The sequence below is a fragment of the Macaca thibetana genome, chromosome 15 (genome assembly GCF_024542745.1).
Source record: "Macaca thibetana thibetana isolate TM-01 chromosome 15, ASM2454274v1, whole genome shotgun sequence".
NCBI lineage: Eukaryota > Metazoa > Chordata > Mammalia > Primates > Cercopithecidae > Macaca > Macaca thibetana.
The window spans coordinates 18,455,791-18,475,283 of record NC_065592.1 but is presented as its reverse complement, the minus strand read 5'-3'; the positions used below and the strand labels follow the sequence as shown (position 1 = coordinate 18,475,283).

At 47.6% G+C, this 19,493-nt stretch overlaps 1 protein-coding gene across 2 annotated transcripts in view; it reads left to right on the top strand.

Moving 5' to 3' along the window:
• Positions 1 to 8,360: 8,360 nt before the first annotated feature.
• Positions 8,361 to 19,493, top strand: part of GSN (gelsolin) — a 64,476-nt gene continuing 53,343 nt past the window's right edge. For both annotated transcript variants that reach the window (XM_050761903.1, XM_050761904.1), the window contains exon 1: positions 8,361 to 8,418. The gene's annotated coding sequence lies outside the window, so the exon portion shown is untranslated. The remainder of the gene's footprint in view (positions 8,419 to 19,493) is intronic.

Here is a 19,493-nt window from a genome sequence, read left to right as displayed (position 1 = left end):
CTGCAGGGTCATCTGGCTGAGGTCAAGATCAAAGCAGCAAGACTGCGCCAGGGAGAAAACAAAACTCTAGACTGCCTGCATGGTATGATGGGCTGAACCCCTTCTCTCTGGGACTGCCTCAGCCTCAGAATTTGGGGAGCATTCAGGAGGAGAGGAAATCTCCATCGGGGAAACGTGCTTCTTGCTCATTAGGTATTGGTTTCTCGAGTTGGAGGTTTTGGTTTGAGAAAAAATGAAATGAAGTGATTGCATTTGCACTGTGCATTTTTGAAGACATTCTTACAAATTCCAGATGTAAAGTAAGACAACCTAGAGTGACTTGACCTAAGAGCTAACGTTTTGAAAGGCAATTGAATGGATCTTATGAGACAAGTGCTGTCTGGTTCTCCCTGGGATAGGGAACCTGTGCTGGGGCTAGTGCAGCACAACCAGGGGCTGGAAAAGCTCCTGGTTTTATGAGCCAAGTATAATCTCTCTTGGAGGTAATTTGTTCTATTGTCACAGTTTGCAGATGACACAATGGAGACTCAGAGGAGTGGATGACTTGCCCAGGGTCATCTGCGACATAGAGGAGACACAAGGTGGTACTTGGATGTTCTACTTCCCTGAGCAAAGCTATTAGAACTTCACAGTGAAGTCTGCTACTGCTGGTAACAGTGATGAGAGAGGAGAAAAAGCTGCAAAAAGAAACAGAGAAGCGCAAAAGAACAGGGAGAAGGGAAAGTAGGAAGGAGAAAGTGGAAGGGGAGGAGGAAAAAGGAGGGAGATCAACTTTGGACTAAAACTTTAATCCAATCATCAGCTTTTTTGTTTGTTCGTTTTAAGTTTCTCTGAATTCCTAAGAAGGTAATGCATTGCTGGTCCGATTGTGTTTCAACTCCAAGAAACAGCACAACATTTGAAAAGCCCATTGTTTGGTGTTGTGATAATATAACTCTCTGTAAATGGTGCAGTCCACTGTACAAAGTACTGCCCCCTCCCACCCTACTGGTGACCTGCGGGGACAGCTGAATGCCTTCTGGTCCGCTGAGCCCAGAAGAGTGGGGCTGGGCTTTCAGAAACAGCTGGGCTGATTCATCTAGAACAAAAGCCAGCTCTTCCTGCTAAATCCCTGGCAGGCATGGGCTATTAGGGCTGTGGGCCCCTGTGCCCCTCCACAGGAAACGTCTTGATTTAGCTCCAACAGTGTCAGTCTCCTGTGTGAGCCTGTGACAGCTTCCTCCTGCCCACTGCCTTCAGCCCGGCATGCTCCCAGCCCCACATGAAAGCCAGTGGCTTTGGAGCAAAACCCTGGGTTCCAGTCCCAGCTCCGTCATTTCCTAGTTGTGAAATTTAAATAAGAGATTTCACTTTGCTGTGCCTCAGTTTCTCGATCTATGAACTGGGAGTGAGAATAGTTCCCATCTGAGAAATTTGTTGTCAGCTCTGGAGGAGATAATGCCCAGAGCAGGCACCCGTGAATATGGTTTCCTCCCATTTCATGTAAGTCTCATCCATCTTGCCGTCTGGCTTGGTCTTCCATAACTCAGTGGATGTACCCTGTGTCCCTGACACATTGGCTCAAGCTCATTCATCTTAAACACCTCCACCCCCGTACCTCGGGGGTTTCCATAATGACACCAGCCACTGTTGACAGAGCCCTTTATATGCCTCAGGCCTTGACATAGAGAATTCATTTAATTTCCCCATAATTCTTTGAGTGGATACTATTATCAGAGGAAGAAACCAAGACTCCGAGAGGTTGAGTAACTCAGGGTCCTGTCCTCCAAGGCCTCTGAGTACAAAAATAGCACCATCTCCAAGACTTTTTTGGTGTGGGTGTGTTTAAGGGATTTTATGAATTACTTTTTGTTTCTAAAGCGTAGCAGTTCACAACCTTCTGAAAGTAGTTCCACATTTCTTGAACAGCTCCAAATACCTTCCATACAAAGAAACAATGAGTTGTAGTCAACCATTATATGAAGTGTACAGAGAGGGGCCTAACATCAGACCCTAACGTTGTCAAGATGAAATTAAATAATTCTTGATCCTGGGTAGGAAGCGTGGAAAAGACCTTACCTTTCCCTTGGCCTTCTTTCACTCTGGCTGTAGAAAGAATCTGGGCTTTGGAGACAGACCTGGATTCAAATCCCAGCTCTAACACTCACCTAGCTGTGAAAGCTTAAGCAGATTACTTATCTTTTTTGAGTCTATTTATTTTATTTGTAACATTGGAGATAAGAATACCTAACTTAGAGGGTAATTGTCAGGCTTAATTGAAATAATAAAGTGACCAGCATAGAGTAAGCATGCAGAATGTGGTAGTTATAATTATGCTTTTAGTTGTTATTATGCATGCCACTCTCATAGGGCCAGCTCTGTTAAGCTGTGGAGGAAGAACCTCTGGGCAGTTTTGCTCTGTCCTGAAAAATCTAACCTGGGAGGCTGGCTAGCTGGGAAATCCTCTGCTGTGTAACAGTGAAGTCTCTGATGCTTATGCTGTTTAGCATCTTACTGGCATTTATTGGACATAATTACAGAATCAGAGCTGCTAGGAATCCAAGTCTTAGGGCTGAGCTGGCAGTGCTTGTATGGAACACGTAGTTTTAAGTTCTCATTAAAATAGTGGGACAAACACATTCCTGCCTGGGGCATTCAGAACATGTCTAGATTAATGGCTCTTGAAATTCAAAGAGCAACCCTCTCTTGAGTCCTCCTGAAGTGTCCCCAGTCACTCTATCTGACCAAACTCATCTCTGGTCACTTTCCTCATTCACCAATTCATTCATCCAATAAAAACGTGTTAAATATCTGCTCTGTGCCAAGCACTATTTGACACTAGGATGATGTCGGAAAACCAAGCAAACACATTTTCTCCTTCCACTGAGCTGCCAGTCTAATGAGATATACATGTAAATAGACAATCTGAATGCAGTGAGTCGAATGGGGGAAGCCCAGGGTCTTGAGCAGTGGTGTGCTGCTAAATGTTGAACAACAGGCTCTTGGGGGGAGGGAGAAGGAAGACCCTGATTTATAGCCTTTCCTGATCTCCATGGTGTAAATACTCCCACCGTGGGGACTGGGCTACCAGCATGATGTCACTGAATGTGGAGTTGAGAACAGATATGCAATTGCACACAATTATATAGTATTTCTACCATATAGATAAATGGCGAAAATAATCTTAAGAGCACAGATAATAGTGAAATACAATAAAATAATTATGAAGTACTAAGTTTTGAGAATTTATTACCTCTATTTATGTATTAGTCATTTTCACACTGGTATGAAGACATACCTGAGACTGGGTAATTTATAAAGGAAAGAGGTTTAATTGACTCACAGTCCTACATGGCTGGGAGGCCTCAGGAAACTTACAGTCATGGCAGAAAGGGAAGCAGGCAAGTCTTACGTGGTGGCAGGAGAGAGAGTGTGTGAAGGAGGAACTGTCAAACTCCTAAAAGAATCAGGTCTCGGCCGGGCAAGGTGGCTCACGCCTGTAATCCCAGCACTTTGGGAGGCCGGGGCAGATGAATCACCTGAGCTCCGGAGTTCGAGACCAGCCTGACCAACATGGAGAAACTCCGTCTCTACTAAAAATACGAAATTAGCCAGGTGTGGTTGTGGGTGCCTGTAATCCCAGTTACGCAGGAGGCTGAGGCAGGAGAATAGTTTGAACCCCAGAGGCGGAGGTTGCGGTGAACCGAGATTGTGCCATTGCACTCCAGCCTGGGAATAAGAGGTAAACTCCGTCTTTAAAAAAAAAAAAAAAAAAAATCAGGTCTCCCACCATCATGAGAACGGCATGGGGGAAACTGCCCCCATGATCCAATCACCTCCCTTCCACCAGGTCCCTTCCTTGACACATGGGAATTATGGGGATTTCAATTCAACATGAGATTTGGGTGGGGACACACCGCCAGACCATATCAATTTAAAATTTACTTAATTATAAGTTTATGTAGATTGTTATCGAAGGCTGTGCTTAATACAGCGTTAATACAGCTGGCTGTAAGAATTCATGGAAATGTGGCCAGGTGTGATGGCTCACTCCTATAATCCCAGCACTTTCGAAGGCTGAGGTGGGGGGAATCTCTTGAGTCCAAAAGTTTAAGACCAGCCTGGTAACAGAGAGAGACTTAAAATCTACAAATAATATAAAAATTAGCCAGACCTGGTGGGATGTGCCTGTGGTCCCAGCTACTTGGGAGGCTGAGGCAGGAGGACTGCTTGAGCCCAGAGGTCAAGGCTGCAGGAAGCCATGTTTGTGCCACTGACTCCAGCCTGGGTGACAGTGAAATTTCTCCTGTCTCAAAAAAACCCACAAAAGTTCATGGAAATTGAGCAATCAGTTCTTAAGAACATAATACTAAACACACTAAATCAGTTCTTAAGAACCTAACACTAGCACAACACTAAAGGGGACCGAGGCTGGAGAAAATAAGACTCCTTTCCTTCTTCCATCTTTGTCTTTCTCTGACCTCCACACCTTTGCTTATTCTGTGCTCTTAGCAGAAGACGCTGTTCCCTTCCTCACTTCCACTCTTATTCTTTCCATCCTTTCAAGGCTGACTGAGTCCAAACAGTTGTCTCTGCCAGGCTTCCCCTCCCCTTTTCTCTGGGAAGTGCACCCCCTCCACCCACAGGTTGCAGTGGGAGCAGCCAGCCAGGTTTGTGCAGTGGGACCCTGCCACTCGGGCCAGAGTTAATTAGATAAAGGGTAGGCATCTGATCCAACTTGGAATGTGGACCACAAACAAGGATTCCAGCTTGCTGCTGGTAAAAGCCATTTTCTGGAAAGCAGAAATGCTTGTGTGATGCGAGCAGACAGGCAGAGATGAAAGATGGGGGACAGAGTACTTTCTGGGTTCCCTTTAGTACCCAGGTCCTGCCTGTGGTCTGGTCCTGAGGCCCAGCTGCACCCCTGCCCTAGTGTTCCATGGGCTATTTCAGGATCTCCTGAGAATGCTCTCTCAAGTAATCCCTTGTATGAAATCCCCGTCTCATCCTCTGCTTCTAGGGACCTACTACAAGGCGTTCGATGCTCCACAAATACTTGTGCTGATAACTTCTCCTTCTGAAGCCAGCTCCAGGACAGCTCTGTAATCAGAAGAGCACCTGAACCCTGAAGCCTCCCAGGCTGGCCAGCCCAGGCATCTCCTCTGTGAGCTTCTCCACAGCCTTCTAGTCATTTAACGAGTCTCACTGGCTTTCTCTGTGAATACGATGAAAGATGGCCACTTCAAAATGGCGGCCTTGGCCTTCAGAGATCATCAGTCCTCACAGGCCCAGTTAATTAACCATGATTGTCATGTCTCAACTTCCAGTTCCAAATTCTAATAGTCCAGCTTTGTCGTGCCATCCACTCCTCATGCTGTCAACTGTGTTGCAGGGGAAGGTTACAGTACAAACCTGGGTGCAAGTGAGGGCCATCTGTTGGTTGGGAAGAGGCGTTCTCAGAGGAGGGAGCAGGCACCCCCAAATTGTCTAATGCCTGGCCTGTGTGTGGCCTTCATTTCTCCCCAGCCTCACTCTGGGAAGGAGATGGTCTTCTGGCAAAAGAAGATACCAAAGTTCTTCCATCAGAGGAGATCCTTATCAGCAAGACATTCACTCTGAGGTGAGGATCCAGGACAAACAGGCCTTTCCGGTGCCTAGATCCAATGGGGGGAGAAGTACAAAGAGGTATCTAGAAAGGAATGAAGACAGGATACCAAGAAGACTTCTAGGCATCCATGAAAGGCAGACTTGGGCCAGGCGCGGTGGCTCTCGCCTGTAATCCTAGCACTTTGGGAGGCCGAGGCGGGCAGATCATGAGGTCAGGAAATGAGACTATCCTGGCTAACACGGTGAAACCCCGTCTCTACAAAAAATACAAAAAAATTATCCGGGCGTGGTGGCGGGCGCCTGTAGTCCCAGCTACTCAGGAGGCTGAGGCAGGAGAATGGCGTGAACCCAGGAGGTGGAGCTTGCAGTGAGCCGAGATTGCGCCACTGCACGCCAGCTTGGGCGACAGAGCGAGACTCTGCCTCAAAAAAAAAATAAAACCAAAAACCAACAAACAAACAAACAAACAAACAAAAATAAATAAAATAAAATAAAGGCAGACTTGATATATCCTGCCAGCTATAAAATACACATGTTGAGGCATAAAGCAAAGCACCAGGAGATTTCTAGAAGTGTTCCTAGAGGGGCACTCCTGTGTAAGTATTGGTTATCATCATCACAATCATCATCAATCAATCATCATCATCATTATCTTCATTATCATTTTTAATGATTCCTGGTTATGCCCTGTTCCCATGTTCCTCTCCAGCCACCAAATAGAGCAATTACAGGGTTATGGGTAGGCATCTGATCAAACTTAGAATGTGGAACCTGAGATCCAGCTTAGAATGTGAACCCTTCTGCTTTCTTGGCCTCAGTTTCCCCATCTCTGACGGGAGGAGTTGGACCAGATGTTCTCCAATGTTTCCTCCATTGTGATGTGGAATTCTCCAGTTCTATGGGGACACGGATTCAGAGTTCCACCTCCCTTTGTCTGAGAGCAGTTGCTGGGGCTGGAAATGATATGTTAGATAATTCCAGGGCATGTGTATGCCGGGGCTTGTAATCAAAGAGTCCAGAGTCAAATTAGCCTGTGTTTTTGCTTTTCTCCCCAGCAGCCTTGCACTGGGCCCCAGGCAGCCTCTGGAGAAAGCAGAGTGTAGCAGAGATGGTGTGAGCCTCCCTGGGGGGTGGATACCTTGCTTCTATTCTCAGAGAAAGTGGAACTCGGCAGAATTTCCCAAGCCAAGAAAGGTGGTAGAGTGTGACATAAGACATTGAGCAAAGAAGGGAGGGCCAACGACTCAGGCATAGAACAGCAGACTGCGCAGTATCAGTAGTGTGACCTCCAGAGAGTACTTAACCCTTTCTGTGGGCTTGACCTGCTCATCTGAAAAATACACATGGCAATGCCTCCCTTGGGAGGTCAGGTAGGGAGGTGAGACTGAAAGTCGGTAATACGTGGGAAGCCCAGAGCATGGCATGAGGCATTCAAGAAATGGTTCTTGTATTTACTGGTGCTGAACAAAGAAAGAGTGGCAGGAGGAAGAGCCAGGGCGAGACTCCCTGGGTCCTGTGGCTTCCCTGGCTGCTATTCAATGGAAAAACCAGGGAGTGAGCGCTGTGCTCTTGGCTTCTGTGCTAAACAACAGCCTTTTCTGCTCTGATCCCCAGCACCTGGCAATTACAGACTGTAGTACATTTCATCTTGTGTTAAGATGGAGCTTTACCCTGGCTGAACATGAGGCTGCTGCCAGCACCCAGGCTGGGAATGGACATCTCTGTCATGTGGTGCAGTCTCCTGTTGAGTGTGTGAATCCTTCCAAATTGGAGTCACGCGGCAACTCCAAGAGCCCTGGGAACCCACGTGTGCACCAGGACTGTTGGGAGGCCCTCCTATGCCTTGCCACATTATAAACGGCTATCGTCTCAAATGCATATGAGATGCTGTTGAGATCAACAAAGTTTTACATTTGTTTAAAAGTGACCTTGAACTCATCTTTCTGCCCAATGTGGATTTCCTCAATCTCCTCAAACAATATCTGCTATGACACAAATAAGAACATCCGTTTATGCAGAAGCCACAGTGCCTTGTCATTGTGCTGAAGGTCTTTTTCTCACTGAGTCTTCTCAACCGCCCCATGAAGAGGCAATCCAGGATGCCCATTTGACAAACGAGGAAACGGAGACTTAGGTATGTGAGCTCGCTTGCCCAAAGTTACAGGACTAGTTGATGTCTGGGGTTCCAAACCAGGCCCTTCTGACTCCACGGCGCCTGCTTAATGGTCCACTTTAAGGACCAGGGATGCACTTGGCATTTTCGTTACTTCATTCGGAATGAGCTGGGAATCGCTCTTCCTCTTTATTCCCTTCCGTGGGAAAGAATCTCCCTTGCTTTGTGTGCAGCCTATGTCACTCTCCGAAGTCTCACTTTGCCTCCTGAAGTCCGTCCTCTCCGGGGCTGAAATCGGCCTCCGCTGGTGCTAGTTGAGCATTGCTCGCCTGCCCGCCCCATCTGAGCTCTTTGGCCCCAGGCCAGCTCAGGAGCTGCCCTGGGTCTCCTCCCCGACGCTAGGCCTCTTCAGATCTCCCCTCCGTGCTCCAGGCCTCAGTTTCCTCCAGGGGAAAGCAGAGGGCTTGGTGCCTTCCTGCGAGGTGAAGCGAGGGGTCGCCCTGGATGAAGGCAAGCTTGGAGCCACCCGCCCTGCAGCCGACGGGAGGGCCTGGCGCTCCTCCCCCACCCGCCTGCCGGGCCGCCCCGCCCCGAGGGCGGCTCCCGCCCGCGCCCTGCCCACCCCGGCCGCGCGCACCGCAACGCCCCAGCCCCGCCGCCCGGAACCAGCTGAGCACAGCTGGACCCAGCAGCCGCCGTCTCCAGCGCCGCAGCAGCAGGTAGGGGAGGCGCGCAGCCCCGGCCCCGGACATCTGGGGGTCCCGGGCTGATTTGAGCCCTTCCTCTCCCTTCCTTCCCGGTCCTGTCTCGCGCGCGCCTGGAGCTCGGCCCGGCCGCGGGGGCATCGCTGGAAAAGGGCTTCCGCCCTCAGTTTTCCCGTCTTCCAGGGGACCAAAGAGTGTGGATGGGAGCAAGGGGATGGGGAGACGCTGGAGCAGGAGAGGAGAGGGGCCAGGCCTCCACCCCGTGATTCCACTGTGCTGCTAGCACCTGAGCTAATAACCTCGACCCCGCCCCCGGGATGGGGGAACTGTCCCGGGGTCACTCCCGCGCTTGGGGTGTCTGAGCCGGGCATGCAGGGGGCCACCAGCTACGGTCTGGGCGGTGACCCCGCTGGGGAGTCCACTCAGAGGACCCTTGCCTCCTGGACGATACCTGTGCTTGCTTTCCTCTTCGGCTTCTTCCTCTTTCTGAGGACTGTTAGAAAGTTCTTCCTTGTACTGTCTGAAATCTTCGGGCGCCTGCTACCTGTAGCTGCTGGCTCCTCCCCGGCCCTGCAGTGTTCCCTTCCCTGACTCACACGGAAGCTTCTTTCGGAGTTGAAGACAGTGATTGGAACCCCTTCTCCCTGATCCCCCATGTCTTCTGGGATCCAGCCCCCCAAAACCTAAATAACAGCAACTTCCCTCTGGTCCAGTGCAGGCTGGCTGGTCTGCGCAGTGCCCGGGGAGAAGAGCCAGTCCTCGGAAGACTGGGGGCTGGGGGTGTGGGCGAGCAGGTGACATTGGCTTTCTTCCTAGCTCCTTCTCTGCCCAGACATCTGCCGCTTTATCCTGTCCTCACACCCTCCTCAGAGCATGGAAGGGGCTTTTAAAACACCCAGAACTCATTCTAGGCTGTCTTGAGGGTAATTGGACTTTGTGGAAGGCGGGGCTTCTGGGGAGGTGCCTCTCGCTTTTGTTTGGCCTTTGGGGACTTTTCAAAGACTTAATCCTGTGTGTCGTGTTCTCCCAGGACCACATTTCTGACCAGGGCACCAGAAACTCTCACCGCTCTGCCCTTTACAGCGACCATAGCTTGCTAGAATCTTACCCCATCCCCATTTCACAGTTAAGAAAAGTCAAGGACCCAGAGAGTTTATGATGGGCTAGTTGACACACAGTGAGGCAGGTTAGGGCTGGGACCCAATTCCAGTCTGCTCTTTGTGGATTCCTTGCTGGGAGGGACTTTAGCCTCCTTCTTGGGTGTTCCGTTCACTAAAGGGACAAGCATTCCCCACCGCCCCCCCCCCCCAGTACATACACACTTGGGGATGCTGGTTGGTGTTTCCTGGGGCTGTTAAGGGAGAGAGGCTTGGAAACAGAGGAGTAAGAATGGGGATGGGAACGGTCGGCTTTCAGCTCCTTTGAAACTCCATTTTTCTTTCTGGGGCCTTGCTATTTAGAAATGCCAGGGAAATTGTAAACAGCCAGGGGAGCTTGGGTTGGCATTCGGTGAGTTACACAGCAGCAAAGAAGGTTTCTGTGTGAATCAGGGAAGGGAAGTTTACTCCAGAATTTTCCATAGTCCTTTTATTAGGGACTAACATGAGCCTGGAAACAGGCTGCTCCAAGGAGGGGTGGCTGCAGAGTTTGTCCTGCATGGCATTTCCTTCCACCCCTCCTCCCTCCTTTCAGCCCTTCTCTGGACCTGTGTTCTGTGCTTTGCCCTGCGAGGGGCCCAATAGCCTCGGAAGAGGACAGAGCTCTCTGTCCTCAAGATGCTTGTCATCTATAGTGGTTGACACTTTCGTGCCATATTAAGAGTGACTTCAGCCTGCAGGCGGAGTGACTAATTTTGTCTGGGTGACCCAGACCTCAGAATGAGTAATCATTTACCAGGAGAAACAGGAGTTGGAGGAAAAGACATTCTGAGAAGCAGGAACCACTTGTGCAAAGGCACTGAGGTTTTCTGAGCCATCCAAGTGGCTAGAGTGGAGGATGGGAGAAGGGCGGGGTGGTGGGAGTTGAGACTCTAAATGAAAATGGAACTAGATTATAAGCTAAAGGTTTGGACTTCATCCTGAAGGCAATGAAGAACTGAGAAAGGGTTTTGACAGAGCAGTGGTTTTTAAAAACTCATTATTCTGAATGGCCGATATGGGGGATGCATTGGACCAGGCTGATCTGGAGGCAGAAAGGCCCTGAGGAGGCTGTTGCATGATTCAAGTGAAGTAGAATGCAGGTCTGAACTAGAGCGTGGCCACTGGGATGGGTCAGAGCAGCAGATTCTGGAAGCCCAGCTGAAGGTCTCAGAACCTGCTATAAATTTCATCTAAAAGCAGACAACAGGCTATACCTACTGGAGAAGGCTGCTAAGGTATTCAGCATTGTAATTTTTTTTCTTTTTCATGAGTTTTAAAACAAACAAAAAATATTGTTAAAGATTCAAACATAAATTTTTATCCCCCCAAGCCCTCCTCTTTCCTCAGAGGTCGCCACTGTTAACAGTGGTGTGTGTGCGCTTCTGCCAAACACGTTGGTTGGATGCCTTCACTCTTAGCCATCCAGTGACAGTGGGCCACTTTCCCCTACTCCATGTGAATAGTTTGGGTCATTTGTGATGTGGGTCATAGAGATGATTTCTGCTTGGTCTATGGTACTTTGCTGAGACATTGATCTCTGGTTTTCTTTCATTAAACTTTTACATCCTATGTCTGTGGTCTCTGAGTGTATATATTTGCTTATCAGAGACCACAGGTGTGAGAGAAGTTAGAAGCACTGACTTGGAAATGGACCCCCAGTCTTGGTTCTTTGGGTGATCTTGGGCAAATCCTATCTCTCTGAGCCTCAGTTTCCTCATCTGTAGAATGGAGAGATGTTGGTTTGCATGATAATAATAAAAAACTATCTTTTAACTGGGCATTGTAACTCACACCTGTAATTCCAATACTTTGGAAGGCCGATTTGGGTGGATGGCTTAAGCCAGGAGTTTGAGACCAGCCTGGGCAACATGGTGAAACCTCATCTCTACTAAAATTACAAAAATTAGCCAGACGTGATGGGATGGGCCTGTAATCCTAGCTATTTGGGAGGCTGAGGTATGAGAATTGCTTAAACCCTGGAGGCAGAGGTTACAGTGAGCTGAAATCATGCCACTGCACTCCAGCCTGGGTGACAGAGCAAGACTATCTCAAAACAAACAAAGAAAAGAGGGAAAAAAAAGCTATTTTTTAAATATACCAAGTACTGGAACATTTATTACTTTATTGATTCCTTGCAATTCCTCTGAGGTAGATACTAGTATGCTCTTTTACAGGTGAGGAAACTGAGTCTTAGGCTGAATAACATGCCCCGGGTTGTGTGGCTATTGGGTGATGGTGCAAGGATTCCAGAGGTCTGACGACAGAGCCATAGCTCTTAATGACGGCACTAAACATTCTCTTGAAAATTCTTTCTAGTCCTGGCTTTAGGAGAACTGGTAAGGGAGTTTGTTATGCTGTTATGAGGGGTGGGAGTCGGTATGCAGAGCTTGGAGAGCTCAGCCCTGCAGCAGAGAGGCCTGGAGGGGCCTCCCAGGGCTGTTTGTAAACTCATACTTTCCTGTGCCATCTACAGGACCCTCGAATGTAGGTCAGTCTCCCCTCCATTGCAGGGAATCAAGGCTCCAAGAGGACACAGGACTTGCCCAGCAAGGTCATGTGGTGAGGTGAGAGCCCAGCCAGGACTGGTCCCCCCTTTTCATCAGTCGAGCCCGTGTTCTGGAAATGTATCTGGCAAAGCAAGGAAACATGGGCACCCTCCTGCTCCTTGGTTATTCCCTGAGAAAATGCCAGCAGAAGCAGAGAAAAGCACGTCCCAGGGGTTATGCATTTTTGGGAGGAAGGGAAAAAAAGAGACCAGTGTTTAGGCAGCCGGGGGATGTTAAGTAAAAATATCTCCTCGCTTTCAACTGAGTGAGCGTGTGTCATATTTCAGCCTGATGTGGTTTGTGAAGCTGGAGACCACAGGCAGGCTCAGTTCCTGCTGCTGGCCAGCTTCCCCTCCCCTGTCTCCCTCCCCTGCCATATGCCTGCTCTCCTCTGCCCTGCCTGGGACCACATCAGCAATTTAAGAATAGGGCAGAGAAAAGCAGTGGGTGTTGTGGGCAGGGGTGGGCAGCTGAAGGCCTGGACTTGGGTCCTGGCTTTGCCAGTGACAAAGTGCTGGGTGACTTGGGCTAATGCATGCCTTTCTCTGGGCCCCAGTGTCCATTCTGCACTGTGGGGTGGACAGCATAATGTCAGCCTTCCCAGCTCCGATGGCCTCTGAGTTGGAGGGCTTTGTGCTTCCCACATGAACTTGGGTCCAGCATGTCTGAGACACAAAGTGAGCCTGCAGTGGTGCAGCTGGTGATTCAGCTGCTGTTCTTGAATTTAATGTTTTCAGACGGAATCGATTGCCCCATTTTGCAGATAAGAAAGTCGAGGTCTAGGATTCTGTTTATGTATCCCATCCCTGCTCTACAAGCAACAATAATAATGGCCACCATATGTAACACACTTACTATGTATGTTCACCTTTTGCTTTCACTGTCTTTTTAAATCTTTTAACAGATCTACGAGGGAGAGATATTGACTCCATTTTACAGATGAGGAAACTGAGGCTCAGAACAGTAAAAGGACTCACATTCTCTTCTTTGAGTCTCACAGTAGTCCTGGGGTTGTCATTATGTAACCCATTTTACCAGTGAGGAAACTCAGGCCTGGAGACGAGAGCATCCTTGCCCAGGGGTCCCCAGGGGCCACACATGGCCTGTCAAGTTCCTTCCCAGGCCCTCCTGCTCCTCCCTCGTCCCTTGCTTGCTCTGCCTCACAGGGTGCCTCTTCACCTCTTGCATGCAGTGCTTGGGTTAAGGGATGAGAACAGTTTTCTTCCTGGGCTATAAAGTATCCCTGAAATCGGCTCTTCCCAAGAGTGATCCAGAAAGGCTTTAAGCCGTGGAGCCTCACAGGGAACTCCAGAGAAGGGTCACACCAGTGGGAATGGATTCGTTTTATTCTGCTGAGCTGGCTAAGCAAACAGTCCTGTTACTTTCCAACCTCAATAAGAATATCATCGGGGCCAGACTTATTTGCCAAGCAAAGTATATATATTTGACATATGTGAGCCTTCAGGGTGGGGCTTGGCCCTTAATTTTCCTATTACAGAGGCTGTGGCTGGGCTGGGTTTTGGTGGATACTAAGTAAATACTAGTTAACTTTGTGGGTGTGCGGTGATAGTGTGGGTGGCATATGTACTTTTTTCTCCCTACCTCCAAGGACCTTCACCGCCCCCCCCCACCTTATTATTTCTATTACACTTGTGATAGAAAATTTAGAAAATAAAAAAGTATATATAAAAAAAGAAGTGTTCATAACTAACCAGGGAAAACCACTGCCAACATCTGGGTGTCCTTCCTTCCTGATATTTTCAGTGCATTTTCTTTTTTACCCCCACACAGTTGTGGTTATCATGTATTTATAATTTTCTGTTCTGACTTTGTTTTTTCTCAACATTATATCATCAATATTTTTCTCATGTTATTAAGGATTCTTTTTAAATTTAATTTTTAAAAGTTTTAAAAGCATACTATACCTAAGTAGATAAATGTTTATTCTAATTTAAATCTTTTATTCCAATAGTGCAGGGGATTAAAAAATGAAATAATGCTTTTTATTTATTAACAAAAAGGCTCAGAGAGACAGAATTGGCCCAAGATCACCCCAAAGAACCAAGACTGGGGCTCCCCAGGGCTGTAGTTTGCTTCCATAGATACAGAGAAAATAATGTTTATAATCTCAAGTATGAAAACTTCTGGCGAAAAGGTTTATCACATGCTAGCTGTATTTCTCCCCCTTCCACGGCTCTCTACTGAGTCTCTCTCTCCTAGAGGACCCTACTTTGCTTCACAATTAAGCAGCAAAGTATTTCAAGGGCTGTTCAGATTCTAGAAACTCATAGCTGCGGATGAAATAGACAGATAAGTCAGATATCAAAGATAAGACATTAAAAGATCTGGACTGTAGGCTGGACCGTGTTACTGTCACTGGCTCTTTAGCCCTGAAACAAGGGACTTGCCTCCTACTTTTTTTTGTTATAGTGGAAATAAATGCCCACCTGAGTTTTCGTCACTTACTATTATTCTATCTTTGGTGTGCATATACCATGTTCCCTTAACGATCCTCAATTATGAAACATTTAGGCAGTTTATAAACAATACTGCAGTGAACAACCTAGTGCATAATTTGTGTGTGTGTTCTTCTTTTATTATTTCCTAGAAGAGAGCCCTAGAGATGGAGTTCCTGAGTCCAAATGACACATTTTATAGCTTTTTCTTGTTAAAAAAAGTTCAGTGATACTTGTTAAAACACAGTAAGGAAGTCTTTATTCAGGACCATCGCCTTGGGTATAGGGACCACTGCAACAGGGTCCTACAGTGAGGGAGAGAGTTTGGACTCAACTCCTAATACAGCAGGGGCGCGTGGGAATTGCTGGCTGCGGAGCAGGGTGGGGGTCAGTGGATGGAAAATTACTAAGAGGAAGCTCAGGAATAAGGGGTATTCTTGCTAAACCGACCAAACAAAAGTATTGATGAAGACAAACCAGGGTGATTCAAACATCACTGGGAGCATGGTGGAGGATGAGGAGCCCGATCAGATATCAAGGAAGAGGGGTTCTGGCTAAACAGACTTAGCAGGGTTCTTTTGCTAAAACTGGATTTTACAAGGAAGTGCACAGGTGGGCCGAGGAGAAGGTTCAGAAGCCTGGCTAAAGTTTGGCCAAGTGAAGAATCTGTGTCATGCTAAATTTCTACTCATAAGGGTTACAGTAGTCCTTATTCCTACCAGCCAACCGTGAGAGTGGCAGCATTCTTTAGGAGCATCTGAAGCTGGTTATAAAAAGCTCAGCTGTCTTGTTATAGAGTACAGCGACCATTTTCCTGAAACGTTACATTTCATTCATTCATTTGGCAAATATACTTGAACAATTCAGCAGCAATAAAGCCTAACAAGTTAGGTTGCCAGGCCGAAGAAGCGGAGAGAACTTGGTTCTCCTTCCGGTTTATATTTTGCACTTGCCATAAGACCTTGAGGACATCACCTCACTGAGTTTCATTTTTCTCAACTATACGGTTAGAGCTTCAATACTCACTTCACAGAATTCTACAAAGTATATAACACGATGCTTGGCCAGTGCAATCATGTGGATGCTGGGAATTTGTATTATCTCATCTGACTCCAAAGAGCCCTGGGAAGGAAGCAGGTAGGGACAGATCCTTCCCATTTCATGGACTCAGAAAAGAAACGGCCATATTTCTTGGAGTCCTAAGCTTCAGTTCAGGAAGTGGTCGTCCAGCGGAACTGTGTTGTTTAGAATGGAGGTAAAATGGGCTTTTGTGGGCTGGCCTGTACTCATCCCCCTTCCACCTCCCCTCCCACCACAGTACCTGTTTCTTTTGGAAGGCAAGTTCCCAGTTCCAGTGGCAGCCAGAATTCTTTCTATGCTCTTTTAGAAGGTGAGAGATGCCTGCCTACCCTTTTCAGTGGTCTTTAAAAAAAGACCATAAAATTCTTAGTTGCATAAACATAGTTTTCATAGATTTAAATTGCATTTTAAATGTACTAAGGCTTCATCTTTGAGCTTTTCAGAAATGTGGGATTTCAGGCTCCACCTTTAGGGTTGCCTTATTTAGCAAATAACAAACAGCGTGCCAGTTAAGCATGAGTACACCGAGGAGGGTTTGGGGCATAATTATACCAAGACATCTTAATGTCTTTCTGACATTTAGATTTAACTGGGCATCTCGTGTTTTATCTGGCAACCCTATCCACCTTGGGCCTACCGAATCCAAATCCAGATTTTCACAAGATCCCCATGGAATTCGTGTGCAGATTCAAGTGTGAGAGGCATTGCACTGGGAGCCTCGCCATCAAAGCCCAGAATGAATCCTTTTTGTAACGAATCTGTCGGTAAAATAGAATGTGCAATTTATAAAGAGCCTGATTATTCCCAGATCAACCATTTGCACGCATCTGTGTGTTCACATGTTAGGTTTTCTGAATACAGGATACCCTTGCACTGTTGTCAGCTGAAGGGAAAAATTCTTTGCTTTGGTAAGAAGCCCTAGTCCCTCTTGAGGACGTATTTTCCTCATCTGTAAAATGGGCTACATCCTTAGCATGCATGCCAGCCTGTGGTGACCAGCTGAGGTGGCCCCAAGGGGATGCATGACTAGGGCCCACACCAGGTCCCTCCTCAGCCTCCTCACAAAGGACTGAAGGACTTGGCTCTGAGGTCCCATCCCCCAGAGACTTTGGTGTGACTGTGGTGACCCTTGGCATAGGGCACCCCTCCTGACTGCCTCCTCATCTCAAAACTTTCCAGAACATGACTTTTATGGCAGGGCCTTACGAATTGCCTGGCTCTACCCGCTCACTTCATGGCTACAGATACTTGTGCCCTGAGAGAGCAAGTGAATTTCCCAAAGCCAACAGCAAGCCCTCTGATTGCTGCTCTACCAAGCCGAAATGATTTCAGTTCTCATGAAACCTAAGGCCTGACTAAGGAAGATTAAGAAACCTGGTGGTGGTCATGTCCACTTAGTTTGTCTTGGCTGTGTGGTCTTGGGTAAGTCATTTCTCTCTCTAACCTATTCCCCCCCGCACTCCATAATATGGGGAATAGCACCTTCTCCTGTTCCCCTAGGTCTACTTTCTGCCTGGCTAAGGTTTTACTTTAAGATCCGGTGGTAGATCTTGGTCTGTCAATTGGTCCTAGAGTGGAGTGCTTTATGAAGTCACTGGTCCGTGCGTTAGGTCAGGGACTTAATACCATGACATCATGAAAGATGTCTGTAGACCCTTTCTCTCCTCATTGCTAACAAAGATTTTGTGGACTGTGTTTCAGATGGACAGAAAATATGTTCTAGAGCATTCTAAGATCACCTGGGGCTTTTGTTAAAATGCAGATTCTGGTTCCACAAGTCTGGGTGGGGCCTGAGGCTCTGCATTTCTAGTGATGCTGATGTCGCTGGTCCAGGGATCACATTTTCAGTTGTAAGATTTGAAATCAATCTATTATTCATGTAGAATCAATACTTACGAGAAAAGGGGCTTAAGAGGCAAGTCCCTTGTTTCAGGGCTAAAGAGCCAGTCACAGTAACAGAGTTGAGTCTGGAGCCCAGATCTTGTAATGTCTTGTTTTCGATATCTGGCTTATCTATTTTATCTGCAGCTATGAGTTTCTAGAATCTGAACAGCCCCTGAAATACTTTGCTGCTTAAATATGGAGCAAAGTAGGGTCCTTCTTTAGGAGAGAGAGTGACTCAGTGGAAAGCCATTGGAAGGGGAGAAATACAGCTAGCATTTGATCAACCTTTTCACCAGAAGTTTTTGTATTTGTGATTATAAACATTATTCTCTTTGTATTTATGGATGCAAACTACAGCCCTGGGGAGGCCCCAGTCTGTTTTTGTATGCCTCTAAGCTAAGAATGGTTTTATAGTTTTAAAGTGCTGTTAAAAAACAACAATAACGAATAAACAAGGAAAAATATGCAACAGAGAGGGTGTGTAGCCTATGAAGCCTAAAATATTTACGGTCTGGCCTTTTACAGAAAAACTTTGCTGGCCCATGAGCTAGAGTACCCGAAGATTTGCGTGTTTTTTGTTTGTTTGTTTGTTTTTCTAGTGAGCAAGAGGCCTAGCCTTACAGCTTTGAAATATAGTGAGGTTAAGACGTAGGGGAGGCAGCCTGCATTGGTGGGAACTGCCCAGACATCTTAGCTGTGTGACCCTGAGCACATTACTTCACCTCTCTGAGCTTGTGTCCTAGCTTTGCAAAATGAGGACAAAGATTGCTGCCTGGTAGAGTTATTGCGACAATGAGACATGATGCCTGCAGAGTTTAACACTTGGAAGATGCACAGAAAATTATAACTATTGTTATTAAGGGTGGCCATTCGAACCCTTATGGCATTAATGGACAGATGTCATGTTACTCCCATCAGGTCTGAAGGCCCTTCCAATGAACTGGGAGCAGTCCTTTAGGAGAGAAAAATGCTCTGCTCCAGCCTCCCCCGATCCCACCTCCAGAGCAGAAAGCTCCTTTTTAGCCACGTAGACAGACAGGGTTCCGTGGTGGCTTGCACACTTTCACCAGGCGAGCTCTCTCCCCAAAGGCTGGCCTTTCCACAGCTGAGACTATTGGAAGGCATCTTCTGTTCCTATGCCCTAAGATATGATTCAGCAAACAGGCACGTAGTGAGAGCCCTGGGCTGGGATTGTGAGTGCTGGAACGCAACCCTTCTCTTTATGGCTCCATCTGGAGTGTGTGGGCGGTGGACTAGAGTCAGTGGTTTTGCCGACTTTGTTTTTAAACTGCTGCAGCCTTAAGGTCCAAAATGGAAAACAGACCAACTTGGACTTAGCTGAGGCTAATTCTAAACCCTGCTGAGTCTGAGAGCTTGGAGGCTCCTGGGGTGTGTCTGAATCTTAGGAAGGGTGTAATGCTTTTCTTGCCCGTAGATGGCAGCATCTGCACTCTTAGCCGGCTCTACGAATGTGTGTGTGCATGTGCACGTATGTTACACACGTGTGCACGCATGGGAGTCATAGTTTCTTACTTTGGTAAATCTTGAGCTGCGGTGGTCCCAGCCCTAGGCCAGGCTCTGGGATACACGGGAGCAACTGGGGAGGCTGACTTGCAAATAGACTGTAGAGTGTGACTGGGAAGACTAGTGGGTGTGGAGGTCTGTGCGGAAACTACATGGAGGACTCAGGAACAGAGTGCCGTTGCATCTGGCTGGAGCCTGGTGGGGTATAGTGGAAGACAGGAAGCCATGAGGGCTGAGGCTGAAGGAGTTGAAGGGGACAGGTCATGAAGAATGTGGAGAGGTTTGTTAAGGATCTTGGACTTTATCTGGGGCCACAGTGGAGCCATGGTAGAGTCTGGGCAGAGGAGTGGCATGGTCTGGGCTTGCTCTGAGGAGGATGCATTGTAGGAGGGAGAGGATGCAGGAGGATCAGTTAGGAAGGTTCTGCAGTCATGCAGGCGAGAGGTGATGGGGTTATGGAC